The sequence below is a fragment of the Aquarana catesbeiana genome, linkage group LG01, assembly GCF_042186555.1.
Source record: "Aquarana catesbeiana isolate 2022-GZ linkage group LG01, ASM4218655v1, whole genome shotgun sequence".
Lineage (NCBI taxonomy): Eukaryota > Metazoa > Chordata > Amphibia > Anura > Ranidae > Aquarana > Aquarana catesbeiana.
The window spans coordinates 516591881-516611577 of record NC_133324.1 but is presented as its reverse complement, the minus strand read 5'-3'; the positions used below and the strand labels follow the sequence as shown (position 1 = coordinate 516611577).

Here is a 19697-nt window from a genome sequence, read left to right as displayed (position 1 = left end):
AGGCATGGTGGTGGAACAAGCTCCAACAATACTGAACCCTGTCCTGCCTCCTTCCCAGCTGCCAGTAGAGTTACCCAGTGCACCATGAAAGAAAGGCAACGTCCCTGTCCATGCCTGCTGGACCATGAGTCAGCAGTAATATGCACCTTACTCCTGACCGCCCTGTCCAACGAGGCCAAGACATTGCCTTCCACATGCTGGTAGAGAGCCGGAATGGCCTTCCATGAAAAGAAATGGCGTTTGGGAACCTGCCACTGAGGTACCGCACATTCCAGAAATTCACGAAAGGGGCAGAGTCTACCAGCTGAAAAGGCAGCAGTTGCAGTGCTAGCAATTTGGCCAAGCTAGCATTCAGACGCTGAGCATGTGGATAGCTGGGACTGAATTTCTTTTGACAGTTTACCAACTGGGGTAGGGAAATTTGCCTGCTAAAATCAGATGTTGGTGTACTGCTAGCAGATTGGCCGCAAGTACTTGGGACACCTATTTCTATACCTTCATTCCTCTCAGCGCAGGTTTCTGAGAGGACTGGAGGTATAGTGGGGTTGGAGATCCCAGCTGATGAGGAGCAAGGAGAGGTCCGCCATGTTCTTTGATGTGGGTCTTTTAAGTGCTGTTGCCAATGGACTGCATGGGAGGTCGTCATATGTCTGGTCAAGCATGTGGTCCCCAAGCGGCTGCTGTTTTGGCCACGCTTGATACGCTTCGGACATATGTTGTAAACAGCAACTGTGCGATCTGCTGCACATGTGTCAAAAAAGGCACACACCAAAGAACTTTTCAAAATATACGGGAAGTCAGCAGCGCCCTGCACCTGTTTAGCTCTGCGGTGTGATGCAATAGGGTGGCTGCCCTTAAGCTGCCCCCTGGAGGGCATCCTGCCTCCTTGTAGATGTGCCTCCTCCTCTCTTCTATCAGGCACCCAAGTAGAGTCAGTGACCTCATCATCCTCTCCCTCCTCATCACTGGAGCAAACGTAGCAGTATGCTGCAGCTGGGGGAACATGACTGCCGGTTTCTTGTCCTTCTTGGGCACCCCTCTCTCTAGGCTCACGTTACTCCCTTCCATAACCTGGGTACCATCATCGGAGCCTTCAAATTGCTGCGCATCCTCCTGTAGCATGTACCCGACACTGTGGTCGAATAGTTCGGGGGACTCCTCCATGCATGATGGTGGGGCTAGGAAAGGAGTGACTGTTGACATGGAGTTGATGGAATAGGCCACTTTGGCAGCTGCATTGGCAGGCAAACTACTCTGAGCCTGGGTGACAGAGGATGAGGAGGATGAGGACGGCTTTGTTATCCATTTCACCAACTCTTCTGCGTGTTGTGGCTCAATAACACGGCCAGCTGCAGAAAAAAAGGACAAGCGTGCCCCACAGCCACGTGCTGAGGATGTACCGTGTCCATGACCAGCACTGTTGACTGTAGACACAGAGCCTGCTTGCCCTCTTTTAGTGGCCTGTGAGCGTCTGCCTCTCCTTGGTGGCCTTCCGGACATGCTGTAAATTTTGTTTAGCAAAACCACGCTACACTGTATTGTGTACTGTGTAGAACACCAGAAAAGTAGTAGCAACTGCACTATGGGTGCACGGTACTGTGTACATCAACAGAAGTGTAATAACAACTATGGGTGCACTGTATTTATTGTGTACTGTGTACACCACCAGAAAAGTAGTAGCAACTGCACTATGGGTGCACAGTACTGTGTACACCAACAGAAGTGTAATGACAACTATGGGTGCACTGTATGTATTGTGTACACCACCAGAAAAGTAGTAGCAACTGCACTAGGGGTGAACGGTATTGTGTACACCACCAAGAAGTCTAATAGCAACTATGGGTGCACTGTATGTATTGTGTACACCACCAGAAAAGTAATAGCAACTGCACTAGGGGTGAACGGTATTGTGTACACCACCAGAAGTCTAAGAAGTCTAAGAAAGTATATAAGAAAAAGTACACCTGCAATCAGATATAGCTAAACTGGATGCAGTGGATATATATATGTGTGTGTGTGTGTGTGTATATATATATATATATATATATATATATATATATATATATATACACACACATATATATATATATATATATATATATATATATATGTATGTGTGTGTGTGTGTATGTATATATATATATATATATATATATATACGAGACAGCCTGTGTGTGTGTGTATGTGTGTGTATATATATATATATATATATATATATATATATATATATATATATATAAACCACTGCAGATAACTGAATAACCTGCCTGCCTGAAGTATATTAGAAAAAGTAGATAAAACGTGTCAAAGGCGCTTAGAATGTTTGCACTTTACCTTTGTCATGGATGAGGAAAAGTTGGCCTTCCTTGACTTGGAACTATTCTTCGCTGGAAAGGAGATCCATGCTAGCAATTTTACTAAGCCAACGGCGGCAAACTCTTTTCTTCTTTATAAAAGCTACCACCACCCCCAATGGCTTAATAACATACCTAAAAGACAATACTGTAGACTTAAAAAGAACTGTACTAGAAGCAGTGACTATGACATTCAGAGTAAGATCTTGGAAGATATGATATGACATATTTCCTGTTTGCGGTCCATGCTGGTTGTTGTACCCTCCCGCTGACGTAATTTCCGGGATTCATGCTCCACGCTGACTCAGACGACGTGATTGCTTCACCAGTGTTCCCATAGCCTGGGGTGTTCACCTGCTGGTTATCCTGAGACGTTCTGCTGCTGCATATTGTTATCCTTGGAAAGCTGTGATACACTGGGACCTCCTGATGCCGGATCACCTGCTTCATACATCCATGTTATGCCTCTTCTTATCCTTGATTCTGTAAGTGTTTTTAAACTTGTTTGGAGTTATTAAAAGTTTTAATTCTGCACTTAGAGGTGCCTTTTTTCTTTTTTGTTTTTTATTAGAAAATGTATACCAGGAATGGCCTGCAGTCAGATGTAGCTAAACTGGATGCAGTCGATATATATATATATATATATATATATACGAGACTGTCTGTATATACATATTAAATACACTGCAGCTAACTGAATAACCTGCCTGCCTGCTCAATCTAAATGACACTCTTTCTCCGTCCACGCCAACAACACACTACACGGAGTCGACTTGCAGGCAGCCTTATATAGTATGGGGAGTGGACATAGTCCCCCTAAGCCATGATTGGCCAAAGGCACCCTGCCTTTGGCCAATTATGGCTCTCTTAGCTGAGGGTGCTGGGATTGGCCAAAGCATGCAGGTCATGGTGCATGCTTTGGCCAATCATCATACAGCAATGCACTGCGCTCCCGCTGTGCAATATGGGGCGTTACGCGGTGTTCGAATTTGGTGCGAACGCCCCATAATGTTCGGTTTTCGACGAACGGGCGAACAGCCAATGTTCGAGTCGAACTCATGTTCGACCCGAACATAGAGCTCATCCCTACTCAGGGTGCAGGTTACTAGGCATAGTGGGTGTGGCGCAAGGTGAAAAGATTGGGGCGCCAGTCACTTTTTGTAAAAATTAACAAAGAGTTTTATTTCTCTTAACAGGAATGTTGGGGAGAGAGGGTTTAGGGCACAGGATACCCTTAGGCAAATGCAATAGCAATTAAGGCAAACCCCAGACAAAAAAAAGAACTAGGGAGACAGCAATACAGAATGAGAGCCTTTAAGCTGAATGCAGCAATCTGTATCCTGGAGCAACAAATTATCTCACAGTATCCTACTGTAGATCTTCCAGCTTAACTCACAGTATCCCACTGTAGATCCTTAAGCTCAGATCGCCGTCTTTCACTAGACTTCTTGGACTCTCAGCCACCCGCTGGATTCCGGAGCTTCACCTACAGCTAACCACTGTACTTTATCTTCAAGCCTTACTTACAGCTACCCGCCGTACTTCTTCAAGCTTTACTCACAGCTACCCGCTGCTTTCCTGGATGAGTCTCCACTGAAGCTTTCCCACTACTTCACTGTCCCCGGCTAGTGAAGCGTCTATCTGGTACTCCTTCAGAACTTCATTCCTTCCAAACTTCCCTCCAGTAATAGGAGTGGTTGTCCCTTTGTCGCAACTGATTCTCATTTACCTCTGACAACGAGCAGGCTCCCCTCAGGCAGAGCCTCTTACACATGCGGTTTCGCTCCCAGCTTCGTGCTTAACCTTGGCTGCTCCTTATTTGTGGAACCCCAAACTGCTGGATAGGCCTTAAATGGACCTATCAGCCAGCATGCCTCCTGGATAGGACTCAGGCTTCAGGCCTAGCAACCAGGAGCTTCTCAACACACACACCCAGGCCGCAGCCTCGGGCAGGAAGAACCCCGATCACCTGACTCCTCCCAAATAAATAACCTATCCCAGCATACACAGCGTTTAAAGAAACTGCTGCTGATTGGCTGAGACAACCTAGTTACCCATTACCTCAATTTATGGTAATCCATCATTCTAATGCCAAAAGCAACAGTGCTACCTTTTGGCAGAAGAGAGAGACTACACCAAACTCAGTCTTAGGACAGGAATCAGTGGATCAACCTACCAATTAGCCAGGCTAGTTACCACCTAGCACAACTAGATTTATTAGCAGCCCTATTTAAGGCCAGGGTGCTACACTTAGTTACATTGGTCAAGTTTGGATCAATGTAAGTATGCATGTGCCATACCTGACCAATCCGATGGAAGTTCTAAATCACTGTAGCATATACTGATACTGCAGTGATGGCAGCTGTCCTCCAGGCCCTGCACTGAGCGGCTGCCCTGCTGCATAGCGAACACAGAAGTTCACTTGCTCGGCATGAGTGCCATTCAGAGAACATATTGTATTTTCTCAATGAATGCAAAGTGTTCTCTGATTAGGTGAGCTGTAGAGGTGGAGCGCTGATGTCACAATCTCCTCCTTGTCCTATCAGAGAACACTTTGCATTCATTTAGAAGATGCAATGTGTTCTATAAATACCGTCTGTGCTGGTACGGGACCCAGAAGCTATCAGTGATCATATAGAAAGTAGTGCCTACTACAGTGATTCCCAGCTTCCACAGGGATCAGTCAGATATGGCACATGAATACTTGCACTGCTTCAAGCTGAAACAATGTAACTATGCAAACATATCCATACCTGGAATTCAGCTTTAAATACACATGGAGTACTTGCAGCTGTAGAATGACAAATATATTCCATCAATTTGTATTGGTTCTAGCCTAGATGCATGTGAAGCAGTTGCTCCAAGTCCCAGTGTGCCATCAAAACAATCAAAGCTGTCTTCCAAGCTCCAAATCCTCTATAGCTTCATCATTAATTATATCACTCATTAGTTCTATACCACTGCTACTGAGTAGAATTAATTATGTTCCTTAACTGTCCCATGCCACTCTATCTTTGCTTATTAGAAGGGGTCCATTGAATCCTGTAATTCAGATATCATGCTCTTTCTTTTTTTTCTTTCCTTTTTTTTTTTTTTTTTTTAATGAATTCTGTTTATAATTCCACTATCCCTTTCCAAAAATAAATTTGATCATTCTTTTGTTTGAAATCAAGTGATATCAAATTATACAAATCATTATAAGCCTCTATTTTATTTATATTGCATTTCTTTCTTACTTATATGCTTTTAATTGTTTTTTTTTTTAATGTGACTTTGTCTATTGTGCATGTTCCATATTTATCCATAATACATAGTATTCTCTTGTAGTCATTCCGCTGACTCCTCCTCAACTGAGATGTCTTTTATTTCTGTTTCTCAGATTTGACCTTGGACTCCCCAGTATTGATAGCTTGAAGGCTTGGCAGGCAGCCAGTTAGAATTTCTACTTTCATTTCCTCATTCACCTCTCACCCATCTCACCACTCCCAACAGTTGTTTGTTGTCAATTGTTTTCTTGTCTCAAAAGGGATATACAGTCGTGTGAAAAAATAAGTATACCCCATGAAAATGTTGACTTTTTCAATATTTTTAACATGCAAATATTAGATCTTGATTCAAATAGTGTTTACAGATAAAGGTAATATACTTGAACAATTGACACATAACATTGACATGGCATAATCATTTTCATGATATAAATTAACAAAATTGCACATTTGCCTCCCGTTCAAATTCATAAAATCAGAACCCGGTGTTCCAGATTAGGTGTCAATGATTAGAACCTCCTTAGAGAGCAGGGATAAGCTAAGATTTGGCCGAACTGACCCTAGTTGTCTGAGGTTTGAATAGGACAGGTTCCACCTGCATGCTTCCTAATAAGAATGAGCTTGGAAGAGGGCCCCAGCTTGTTCCCACATGGCCAGCACACACTGCTGGGCTCCACCTATACATACAGGATTACAGGGTTCTACCTAAGCCCACATACTGTTCATGTACATGGATTATGGCCCAAGACCTCTCCTCCTCATCCTCCTGGTCACTGAACACAATAACCCACACGTGGAGTACTCACACATAGCTCCAGAAGCCCAACTGACCACCCAGGGCCCATGAAACACAGGGTCCTGGGCCACCTGATGCATAGTACATGGGGGGTTCTTTCTCATCATCAGGTGCGGCACTCCTTTTCCTCCATCACCACCCACTCCACCGATGACCAGATTTAGCCCAGTAAAGTCGCAGAATTCTTCACCCCAGGCATTGGCTGTACTTAACACATCACTCTCAGGAGAACATCACACTAGTTGCAAACGTAATTCTTTAGCAACAATCCATTGAATGATAACAGCTTTCCAGATAATGGCAAGGCAAAACATGTCAGTCTGTCACATTACTGTGACTTGCATTACAGCGAACGAGCAATGGGATACTCACAACCCAACCTTAGTCTATAGCTGAGATTCCCATGAAAGTCCTCCACAGCCTCTACCCTGAAGGGGAGAGCACACCAGGAAACCCTGTACTCCCTTTCCCAGAGGGGCCAAACAGACCATCTCCTAAGCTCCCACTGCCCCCTATAAAGAGGTACTCCATGTCACTACTCCACCCATGAGGATGAGCTAACCTTAAAGGGGAACCTTACCTGTCTACAAGCTCATGTAAGTACTCAACTCAGTTTGGCCAGAACCCACAGGAAACTGACACGTGATAATAGCTATGAAATTCCTCGCCCCACAGCTGCACATCATAAAGGGGCACAGATGCTGGTGACATCATTGACCTAATATGGTCAAAGTTCAGCACAAACCTTAGCTCATCCTTATTAGGGAGCGTAGAGATGGAATCTGTCTTTTTAAAATCTCAGACATCTAGGGCTATTTACTATTGACATATGTGATGTCATCATGTCAAGACCAAAATAGCTTTCTCAGGCCCTCAGAAAGAAAGTTGTGGATGCCTATGAGTCTGGCAAATGATTTGAAATCAATTATTTTTTTATTGTTAGAAAAAAACTTCACAAGCAGCTTAGGTTTAAAACAACTGTAAATATTTCCAGGACTGGCTGGTCCAGCAAATGCAACCCAAGTGCTGACTGTCTGAAGCTAAAAGAAGACTTCAAGAACCATAAAATTGAATTGCTGTGTGTTCAGATTTTCTGCAACAGTTTGGGAGCATAGATCTACAATAAGAAAGAGATTGCAGCAATTCAACCTGCATGAGAAATGTGTTTGTGCTGTACAAAAAGAACATTAGAGCAAAATTACCCTTCACCATTAAAATAAAGACCAAGACCAGGCCTTCTGGCACAATGTGTTAAAGACTGATCAATCAAAGATAGATTTATTTGGTCACAGTAACAGAAGACACGTTTGCTGCAAAGCAAGACAGTATTTCAAGAGGAAAACCTCATAACAACGGTGAAGCACAGTGGTGGAAATGTTATGGTTTGGGGCTGCTTTGCTGCTTCAAGGATTTGACAGCTCGTAGTCATTAAGTCACCCATATGTTCTGCCTTATATCAAACTGCACTACACATTGTGAATGGTCTTGCAGTCTTCTGGGACCTGTGAGGTGTCGCAGAAGACTGGGGAGAGAGGGAGGGGGGGAGGGGAGAACGTTTGCTCCAATCACCTAGGTGGTCAGAGAGGAAGTGGGAGCTCATACCTGTCAAAATCAGGTACCCGCTTTCCCCCTCCCCAAAAGTGCTATTTCATAAACAGGAGTGGGGGAGGAGGCCTTAAAGCAGAACTTTCCCTTTTGGGTGAAGCTCCTCTTTAAGGAATTTTTACATGAACAAGTGGCAAAAAAATCTCAGAGTCAGAATGTCAGAGATTGGTGGGCAGTTAAAAAAATAAGTAATTTCTGCTAAAGGAGGCAATGCCAGTTTTTGATGCCAATGATATGCTGACTTTTTTTACAGTACACTATTATAACTGTTCAAGGGCGGCCCATCCATTAAGGGCGCACGCCCCCTTCCCCCCTCTATCTATCACCGCCTCCCCCAATCCATGCGTCCGGCCCCTTGCAGGACGCCGGACGCATGAATTCCAATGGAGGGGGTCCCAGAGGCTCTAATAGGCTTCAAAATAGGGTGGGCTCGAGGCGCAGAGAATGTGAACGGAGTCCACCCAGGTGTGTTACAACAGCGAATAAGTATTCGCTATTATAACACTGATCCTCCTCCCGGCCAATCGGGAAGCAAATAGCGGGGGGAGGTGCCGCCGGCCACTCGTGGGGGGGGTTTGCCTAACGTTACCTCGGGTAGAGATGATTCAGAATAGTAGTACAAACAAATACAAACAGTGTAGCGATTATAATAAAAATAAAGTTTGTTACTACATTTTCCTTAAAGCACAACAAAATTGGGAACATCTTCCCATCCTGTATGCCGATAAAGATCTGTACAGTGCTATTAAAGGGGGTTGCAATTTTTCTTGTAGAAGGGCCCCTAGGTTAGGTAGTATGTTTTTCACCTAGTTTGTTTTGCTCTCAGAAGCAAAAACAAACCACCGACTTGGCTTTCTACGATAGGATCCTACATGTGTGGCCAAAATACCTACAGACAGTGCCATAGACATAAAAAAAGTACCTCAGTGTTTTTCTTCTCAACTAAGAAAACACATACCATCAAACAATATATTAATTGCAATTCTAAATTGGTGGTTTATGTAATTCAATGTAGTGCCTGTAACCTGAAATATGTTGGGTGTACTATACACCCTTTGAGAGGTAGGATCTCAGAACATGTGAATGACACCACCAATACCAATGCTAAAAATATTTTGAATGTGTCAAAACATTTCCAGTAAGTACACCATGGCAATCTTGACACCTTTTCTTTTTTTTTGGTGCTGAACAGGTTAAAAAAAAAAGAGGAGGTGATTCATACCCGAAACGCACCAGCATATAGCCTGTACCCGTGTACCCATGTAACAAATATAGTACTTTTATTCAAGAGCATCCGAGTTGCCAGCCTTCCTGATTCAAGAATTGTACCTGTGGGGCCTGAATGCCCTGGATAGAGCACCGGACCACAGTTCGTAGACTTTCATATTGACAGTGGAGCAGAGGTAACGATTTGTTTCTCTAAGCATTTAGCCGTGTTAGCGTTTAGCAGCGTTTTTTTGCCCTCTTCTATTTTACATGCCCAAATCCAATTGGTGCAGCTTAAAAACGATTGACAAGGCTTAATGCTGTAGACAGCGTCAACACGCGTTTAGCTGTGTCAGGCATTTTTACAGCTGTAACGCTGCTGCTCCAAGACACACTGGCCCTGGTTTTTTTTTTTTTTTTTTTTGCAGCTTGAAAACGCCTATGCAACTTACAGCTCCTAAAACCTATGTGTGCATAGAATACCATGGAGAGGCGTTTCTAAGCTGTAAAAAAAACGCCTGACGCCCCTAGGAGCAGCTTTAAAAATGTCCAGTGTGCATAAGGCCTTAGATATATTTTTATTGGTGGTACAACTGTTTTTGTTAAGCCTTCTGTGTGTATATTTTTAAACAGGATTCTTAATTTGAACCATGGTTGTTTTCCATAACATGTAAATCGAATTCTGCATTTTATAAACAATTATTTTCTATTGAAAATAAAAACTTTTATAGCTATATTCCATGTGTATACTTTGTTCCTTTTACACCCTATAGATGTGAATTATGACTCCTGCTATACAGAAATACCACATAACAGCTTAAAATCAAATAACAATAAACATACAAAAGGTTGCTAACCTAGGTGTAAATGATAGATAACATTTAGACAATGTTCTATATATGGTACTATATGGTATGCTACTGTAAAGAATGATATTAGGGATACAAGTGTAAGCCTGTGCTATATACTGTATAAAGGGAAAGGGATGCAGGTGATGCCGTAGACCGTGCACAGTACTGTACTTTATATCTTCTATGATAAGAGATGCCGATAAGTTCCACCAGCACCACACTGCACTTCTGCTTTTTGCCTGTTTCATATTATTTTAAGCTGGGTGTAATTTCAACATCATGCTAACTAGATCACACAATTTAAAATTTGTATCAAATAAATATGTGTAAAACAAGAACCCTCTGGATTGATATAGTGTGGAATGGAGTCTATAGAGCTTATGTTTGGAAAGTAGGTGGCTATGAGTGTGGCAATGAAATGTATTACAGCTGACAGTGAAAAAGCAACCAGACATAGTGTAATAAGAGCGATGCCATACTTTATTGGTACTTGAAGTTTGTTACTTGGTTTAAATTGATCCACAGATCCATATCGTTTAAACTGGAAGAGATTAACTACCATATCAAAACCAGATGGCACTACCAAATACCCAGATAATCTACACTTTCTATTTCCTGATGTAACACCTCTGTGCTGGAGAGCCTGTGGGATGATAGCGACCCACGCTCACATCTGGTGGCACTGCCCCATCATTTTTACAGCTTTAATACCATCTCCCAGAATTTGTTCATTCTTGCTATGGGATTGGCCCTTATAGTGGACATTCAGGGTACTAAAATTGCAGCAAACCCCTGGTCAGTCCTATTCCACTGTATAGGTGAGCCAATCAGCTGATACAGGCTATCCATTATTCTGCACCTGCTAAATGTGGCTAAATCCCTAATACCATCACACCTGGTGGCACCACCCCCTTGTGACGTCACCGACCGGTGGACCAGCCCCTTACCTATTAAAGAACTGTCACCCGGCGGAGCAGGCATTCGGCGGTCAGCCTTCCTTACGGGCAGAGCATTTTTTTTTTTTTTTGGGTATAGCGGTGGCACTGAGCAGCGGATCTAAATCTGAGGATATTGTTTTTTTGTTTTTTTTGTTTTTTTTTTAATAAAGGAATTGTATAAACTGTGTTTGTGCTTTTTTTTCTTATTGACACTTTTTTTGGTGAATGAGCAGGGGTACAATGTTCCCCAATGTTCATTCACGGGGGGGTGGGATCTGGGGGCCCCTTGTTAAAGGGGGCTTCCAGATTCCGATAAGCCCCCTGCCCACAGACTCCCACAACCACCGCCCAGGGGGACAAGGTGCTTTAGGATGGGGGGCCTCAAAGTACCCCACCCCCCATGTTGAGGGCATGTGGGCTGGAATGGTTCAGGAGGGGGGATGCTCGCTCACCCCCCCCCCCTTTCCTGGCCTGCAAGGCTGCATGTTCAGATGAGGGTCTTGTTTGGAGTTTGGGGGGGACGGGACTCCACATCATTTTTTTAAAACATTTTGGGCCTGGTATGCATGCATGGGGGGGGGGGGGGCACACTGTTTCTTTTTATTTTTGATACTATCAATGCAAATAATTTTTTGTTAAAATATCGCTTTTAAAGGAGCAGCGCTTTTAGTGATGTTTAAAGTGAAACAATAAAAAAAAAATCCTTTAATTATAGTGCCTGGGGGGTTCCATTGGTCTGCCTGTAAAGTGGTGCATCTGTACCATGTATAGAACCTGCTGCAGCAAACCTGACATTTCTAAAGAAAAAAAAATTACATTTAAATTGCAGAAAATACAATACCATCCGAGCATGCAGCCCAGCAAGTCAGGAAAGGGGGGGAATTGAGTGAGGCCCCCCTCCTGAACCAGATCACATGGCCTTAACATGGGGGGCTGCTTTGGAGCGGGGGGGGTGCTTTGCTCACCCACCCCGAAGCATCTTGTCCCCATGTTGTTGGGGACAAGGGCCTCTTCCCAACAAACCTGGGCTGTGGTTGTGGGTTTCTGCAGGCAGGGGGCTTATCGGAATCTGGAAGCCCCCTTTATCAAGGGGCCCCTCTGATTCCCCCCCATGTGAGTGAGTGGGTACATTGTACCCCTACTCATTCTTAAAACAGTGTCAATAAGAAAAAAAACAGACACAGTTTTTGACAATTCCTTTATTAAAACATTTTTCTAGCAATTTAAATCATTAACAAGCTTTAGATTACACAAATATTAAGATTGATCAGAGTAACCTTGCTCTATTCTTGCCATATAATTCTAAATTTAAATATTTAAATTGTTGGTAGGTAGCCTTCATCTTTTCTGTTATTTTCGTGATAAAAAGCTGGATGAAATTAGTTGACATTGTTAGAAAATTGCCCTGTATAATATGCTTTCATTTTTAATTTTTCTTAATTGGTAATATAAACTGTGTTGTTGTTAGATATGACCATTAAAGTACTTAAATCCATGTGAAAAATATATGAATTCCACTAAAGAGTAACTCCATCTTTGTCCAAAAACAGGTAGCATATGAATAACTCTGATATATCCTACGAGGTAGTGTCCTATTGTTTGTTTTTTTTGTTTGTTTTAGTGCTTTTAAAAAAGAGCTTTCCAGTGAATCGGAGTTTGTCCACTAGGAAAATTTACTGGTATCTCATTACGAACATCTCCTCTTATCTAGGACAGAGTGTAGTAGTTGGTTTGCTATGCTGTGTCACAAAATCTGCACCGACCACCGACCATGGAATAAAAATTGCTAAAATCCTTGTAATTTGTATCGCAGACCTGGTGGAGGGGAAAGGTCCTTTTTTTTTTAATTAGAATTTTATATGGAGAAATAAAGCAACAGTGTTCTACTTCTGGGACCTCTGGGACCAATAACATGTAATTAATAGAATTCAATTAATTATTTCACTGGAGAGAAAATAATATATATGTAAATCTTTCTTGAGCATGCTATATTATGCTATATTAAAAAAATCCTTTCTACAAGGTAAGCCTTCTCTTTTATTTTCATGAGGAGAACACCAAAAGAGCAAAATAAGGCAAAGAGCTTACATGTATTGCAAAATCATGTTTCTGTTTGATTTTTGCTTTTTTTTTAAATAGTAACCACATCTAACAATGTAATTTAAAATATATACCTAGAAAGAGTTTGAATTCCTTACCTGGCCCCATCCATCCTGTGGTTCATCCATCCTGTTTTCAATTCTGCCCATTTCCAGTGGGTGGTTTAGTGTATGATGGGTATACAGAAAGCTGGCCTTTAGCAAGTAAGGCCCAGGAGTGACACAGTACAATAGTCATGGGATGCTGACAGAGGGAATGTGTACCCAGGAATGTTGCTGATCACAGAGCCGCTTTTATTAGGCAGAAACGAAACACGAGTTTGTGAGCAGAGCCTGTATCGGGAAACTTCAGGAGAGCCGGAGAGGAAGCTGGGGGCCAGACAGATTTTATCAAAAAAATCCTTACATGTCCTCTAAACTAATCACATGGTATGGTAGAAATAATCAAATAATATTCAATAAAAAAAGACTATATATATTAATATTTGCACTGCAGTTTATGTAACATTGTACACATACACATTATAACTGACAAATAAATAACTCAGCTGCCCAACTCAGATAATATAAGTAGATCTAATTGTGATGTGGTCACATATTAAAATTTGCCATCAGATGCATGTTCAATAAAGCTAAAACGTGTGCATTAGACAGTAACAGTATAATAGGAGTTACATTTAGGTGGACTTACTGTACTGTATAAAGTATATGGATTTACAGTATATTGTCGATATGGGTTTGTTGGAGTACCAGGACACATTAAAATTGGGTTTGGCGATAAAGAAAAAAACTGCTACTTGGAATTACACTTAAAGTGGTTATAAACCTCTGACATAAAGAAGGAAAAAGCATATCCTTCTATAGTGTGTACTTGCTCCTACTTAGTTTCTCTGTTTTCTGCATGATAGCTAAACAAGAAAGACCACCTCTGTATCACATCCAGAATTGCATAGGTCTAACAAAAGGCAGAGATTGATCAGACAAATGGTATTATGCTTAACATTAAAAGTTATAAACACCTCATCTTATAAAATCTAGATATATGAACATGATTCTAAAAATAGCATATATGTTAGTCTTCTGCAAATTTTCCTCATCAGTCACAGTATAAAATGTCAATTATCATACACAAATATCATGTGGCCTTGTGGTGATGGACCCCCTTAAGTCAGGCATGCTCAACCCATGGCCCGCAGAGGCGTCTGATGTGGCCCGCGATCTCAAATCTATGGCAACCTGCACAGCCTCCTTCAGGTGCACACTGCTCTACACAATGATTGTCCGTCCTCCATAATCCACACAAGCTGGTATTGCGGCTGGCTCCCCGCTCTTCACTTTCTTTCCTAAGACTCAGACACAAGAAGAGGAGTCTAGTGGATTACATTTAGTGGCATCCATACAGGGGTTCTGATGGTGGATTCCCACAGTTATATGATGAGCTTGGTGTCATTCCAGGAGCTTATGAGTGTCATTCTATCTTTGCTTAATAAAGAAGTTTATTGCACTACTAGCACATGCTCTTCCCAACGGGGATTGGTCCCACGGAAAATGATGATCCTGATTGTTGTTCAAAATCTTCATTATGCTATTCAAAATTTAAAAAAATGGAATTTCAAACCATTTCATTGTGGCCTGCTACCGGTTACCAAACCACTTAAGTGGCCCGCGCTCTTCAAAGGGTTGAGCACCCCTGCCTTAGATCATCACGTTTCTCAAAAAGCTTCTTCAGGACCAACTGAGGATCAAGTGAGGAGATAATAGGAACTGCTCTACAGGGTGGAGGCGGCAACCACAACAGGAGTCACCCCCCCGGGGTGGACACTGAGCACCGAGCACTAGTGGCATTCAGATGCACATCAATACGATAGTGAACTGCATATTGTCTATGCAGAATATACAGTATATGCCTATTGTCAAAGCTCTTCAAAATATGGCACTTTCCAACATCCTATTCAGAATATTAAGTGGTTGTACAGGCAGAAGTTTCTTTAATCTTAATGCATAGAATGCATTAAGATAAAAGATCTCCTGTGTGCAGCAGCCCTCTTCATTCAAACCCCCCCCCCCAATACTTACCTGAGCCCCATCCCGATCCAGCGATGTTGCACGAGAGACTCGGCTTTCCAGGACTCTCCCTCCTCATTGACTGAGATGGCACCGAAGCGCCATTGGCTCCCACTGCTGTCAATCAAAGTCAGTGAACCAATGAGAAGAGAGGGGGGACGGGGCCAGTGCGCGGCTCCGTGTCTGAATTGACACACGGAGCTGCGGCTTTGCTGGGTTGGCCTTATAGGAAGCTGCTTGCTGTGATGGCACTCAACAGGAGGGAGGGGCCAGGAGTGATGGCAAGGGACCCGAGAAGAGGAGGATCCAGGCTGCTCCGTGCAAAAACCCTGCACAGAGCAGGTAAGTATAACAAAATTAGACTTTAGTATCACTTTAACCTACATATAGTTGTTGCTTTCACAAATTATTAGGGATTGGACAGATTTTTGCATTGATGAAAGACTTGATATATTAAAGTAATATTCCCCATATAATAACCAGTAGCCCATATATCCTGGTAGTAATGACTGTATTAGCAAAGCCAACAAGAGAGCAAATTGCCAGTTATGGCATATGTAAGTTGATGCTATGTAAGACTAATAGTAACAACCAGTGTGCTATGTGATTCTCAGGGTGCACTACATAGAGCATTTAGAAAAATGTACTCTTATCTTTTAGCATGTCCCCTTCTCCATTTTAAGGTCTATTTTTCTGAGTGGTTAGTTTTAATTCCCTGCCATGGATCACCTTTCTGACTTTTTCCAGGTAGCTGGATGGCCTCTTTGCATGAATTTTCAGACTTTATCATTATTAACAAAACGAATACAATGCTGGCAAATGCTTAAAAGCACATTGGCAGTCAGGCAATCCCCTACGTATACTAATATATATTTCTGCACTAACCTTGTGAGCAAGTTAAAATAGTTAGAGAGGTGCTGTAGAAGTTAATGCCTTTCCTGGTTCTTTGGTCTTTTTGTCAGATTCTTCTCTGGGTCCAGCCCACTAATATTGTGATATATAAGTATGGGATAGTGGTCCGGTAGGAGTGTTCCCCATGAGAGTACCTGGTGGTCTTATACTAGAGAACTAGAGAGGGTTTGAGAGTTTTCCCCCATGGAGAGCCCAAGAGATATAGAAAGCTGGGATTAAGGACCTGTAAGGGAAAGAGCCGGAAAATGACACCCGTGAGAAGCAGAAGGAGGCCATCTAACATCATCAGGATGTAAAGTTATCTGAACCTGGGGTTTACTCCGAAGAAACCAGCACTGGAGCATGCCTCCAAAGGACTTGCATCTACACGAGAGTGCCTATGAAGGACTATAATTGTCGGACTTCACCTTGTACTATTTTTAGTTCTGGATAGAATGAAGAGAGGTTTGAACACCTGTCAGGCTTTTACTGTTGTCTGTGCCCGTTACATTGCAATTCCTCCTCTTTATTTGTCGTATTTACCTTTATCGCTGAGAGTGAAAGTGATAGAATATCCCAAACTTTGGGTTGTCATCAGAACAGGAACACAGAATGTAAATCATCCCTACCCCCTTTAGCTGCTGAGGCACCAGCCAAAGGTGTACACATGCCGCTGCAGGAATTAAACCCCCTGTTGCTTTTGGTGGTTGCTTCTGCCTGCCAATCGCGACCCATTTAAGTAAATGAGGCCACTCTGCAAGCACCCTGAAACTGCATGCTTCTGCGGGGTCCAAGTGGTTAAAGCAGGTGGTGAGAAAGCAACACAATGGGCTATATAGTCTGTAAACTTATACTACAAAAATGGATATCAAATTTTCCGGCAACAATAGCTCAATGATCCAAAGCGAATAATCTTAATCTAAGACAGGAGGAATTGACATATAAACATATGTTAAAAATGTTTTGAAAATTTGATCTTGGTGGCTAGTCTCCAACTTGTTTGACCAATCAGTTGAGCATACCAATGACGTTGAGGAAAGTTAATGAGATAGATCTCTGGAGGGGGATAACTGTATATGCATATATATGCCATTAAGACATAGCAATTAACTACTTTAATACTAGGCACTTATTCACCTTCCTGCCCAGATCAATTTTTAGCGCTATCACATTATGAATGACGATTGCGCCGTCATGCGACACTGCACCCAAACAAAATTTTTATCATTTTTTTCCTACAAATAGAGCTTTCTTTTGGTGGTATTTGATCACCACTGGGGTTTTTAGTTTTTGCGCTACAAATAAAAAAAGACCAAAAATTTTGAAAAAAAAAGTTATTCTTAGTTTCTGTTACAAAATGTTATAACTAACTAAATTTTCTCCTTCACTGATGGGCACTGATGAGGCTGCACTGATGGGCACTGATGAGACAGTACTGATTGGCACTGATGATGAGGCACTTATATGCAGCACTAATGGGCACTGATAGGTGGCACTGATAGGCAGCTCTGATCAGGAGGCACTGGCAGGCATCACTGATGGGCACAGAGTGCCATCCCTAATGGGCAGTGATTGACATCCCTGGTGGGCATGGGTGGGATTCCCTGGTGGCCATGGCTGGGCATCCCTGGTGGTCCTGGGTGGGCATCCTGGCAGGGCTGCACTGATAATCAGCGGAGACCCCACGTTAGGAGAGCAGCCGATACATGGCTTTTCCTGTTTACACTGTGATCAGCTGTGACTGGACACAGCTGATCACGTGGTAAAGAGCCTACATCAGAGGCTCTTTACCTTGATCGGAAATGCGGTATGTTCTAACACATCGCATCTGCGATCGAGGTAAAGAGCCTCTGAAACACCACACCACTGATCGCCATGCTGCGTGCCCCCCCGCGGGCGTGCAGCGCGGCTTATCCTGCTGAACGTCGTATGACGCCCAGTCAGGATATCAGAACCACTTTCCAGCCGTCATTTTGCTATATGGAGGGCGGGAAGTGGTTAAACTAAATATATTGGTTAGTTTTATATGGTTGTTAACCTCATGCAGGAAGAATGTAATCATTAAATTTGATATGTTAAAAGGTCTTAAGTAATAGTCAAAGTATAATCTAGAAGACGCATTTATTTTTGTTTTGAGTTTTTTTTTTTTTGTTTGGTGGGGTTGTATTGGTGGGAATGTTTTGTGAGTTTTGAGTTTTGTTGTAAATTGGAAAATTTTATAAAAATTACTTGATTGAAAAAAAAAAAAGAAAGCAACACTGCTTGCTAGCCTGCTTTAACCCCTTGTTTGCTGTGTTGCACAAGGCTGCAGAGCATTTGCAGAGTGGCCTCATTCACTTGAATGGGTCATGCTTGGCAGGTGTTACACCCATCAGACTTGGCATGACATATAAGTCTTGCTGCAGCTGCGACATGCAGCTAAAGGGGGTGCAGTTGGGGTGGGGGTGGTAAAAACACATCTTAACTATGAGGTATTACCACCCCCCAAACTACAAATATAAATTTACCCTTACTGTTCTGAGCCCCCTAATTTGCAGCTTTCACACTAATGTGCTGCGGTTTACCTGCACTGCTGGCTTTCCAGTGTTAGCTGCACTTTCTGAAACTCCTGTATTCAGAAAGTGTACAAATCAAGGTCCATAAAGACATGGATGAGCGAGTTTGGGGTGGAGGAACATGACTGGCCTGCACTGAGTCCTGACCTCAACCTGATAGTACACCTTGGGGATGAATTAGAGAGGAGACTGCGAGCCAGGCCTTCTCGTCCACCATCAGTGCCTGACCTCACAAATGTGCTTCTAGAAGAATGGTCAAACATTCCCATAGACACACTCCTAAACCTTGTGGACAGCCTTCCCAGAAGAGTTGAAGCTGTTATAGCTGCAAAGGTTGGGCCAACTCAATATTGAACCCTACGAACTAAGACTGGGATGCCATTAAAGTTCTTGTGTGTGTAAAGGCAATACTTCTGACAATATAGTGTAATTGAAGTCTGTGGCTAAACACAGCAAACCCGCAGGAAAGCTGCAGGTACACTGCACTGCTCCCACAGTGTGGGTAAACCACAGTGTATCAGTGTGAAAGCAGCCCTATACTATTATGCCCAGTGTATTGCTTCACACTGACCTGAAGATCTCTTCTTTCCTGCTGCTGGCACCACTCTGGAGACCGCTAGCTGGGATAAGAGGTGGGGTGCAGTTGGTATCACTCTACATGGGACAGGAGCCAGAACTACAGAGGAGGCATCGGCTTATGCGGCTCTTATGCAGCGTACACACGATCGGTCTTTCCGGCAGAAAAGGTCAGATGGAATCATTTCATCGGATATTCCGATCGTGTGTGGGCTTCATCGGACTTTTCCTTTGGAAAATTCTGACGGACCTAGAAATAGAACGTTTTAAATCTTTCAGACGGAATCAATTCCTATCGGGAAAACCGTTCGTCTGTATGCTATTCCGACGGACCAAAAACGATGCAAGGGCAGCTATTGGCTACTGGCTATTTAACTTCCTTTTTCTTGTCCCGTTGTACGTGTTGTACGTCACCCCATTCTAAACGATCGGACTTTGGTGTGATTGTGTGTATGCAAGTCCGTTTCAGCGGAACTCCATCGGAACTCTGTTAGAA

The 19697-nt window shown here is 42.8% G+C and overlaps 1 protein-coding gene across 1 annotated transcript in view; it reads right to left on the bottom strand.

Moving 5' to 3' along the window:
• MISP (mitotic spindle positioning) overlaps positions 1–13232 on the bottom strand; it is a 245276-nt gene extending 232044 nt beyond the window's left edge. The window contains exon 1 of the mRNA XM_073594048.1: positions 13215–13232. The gene's annotated coding sequence lies outside the window, so the exon portion shown is untranslated. The remainder of the gene's footprint in view (positions 1–13214) is intronic.
• Positions 13233–19697: the final 6465 nt, after the last annotated feature.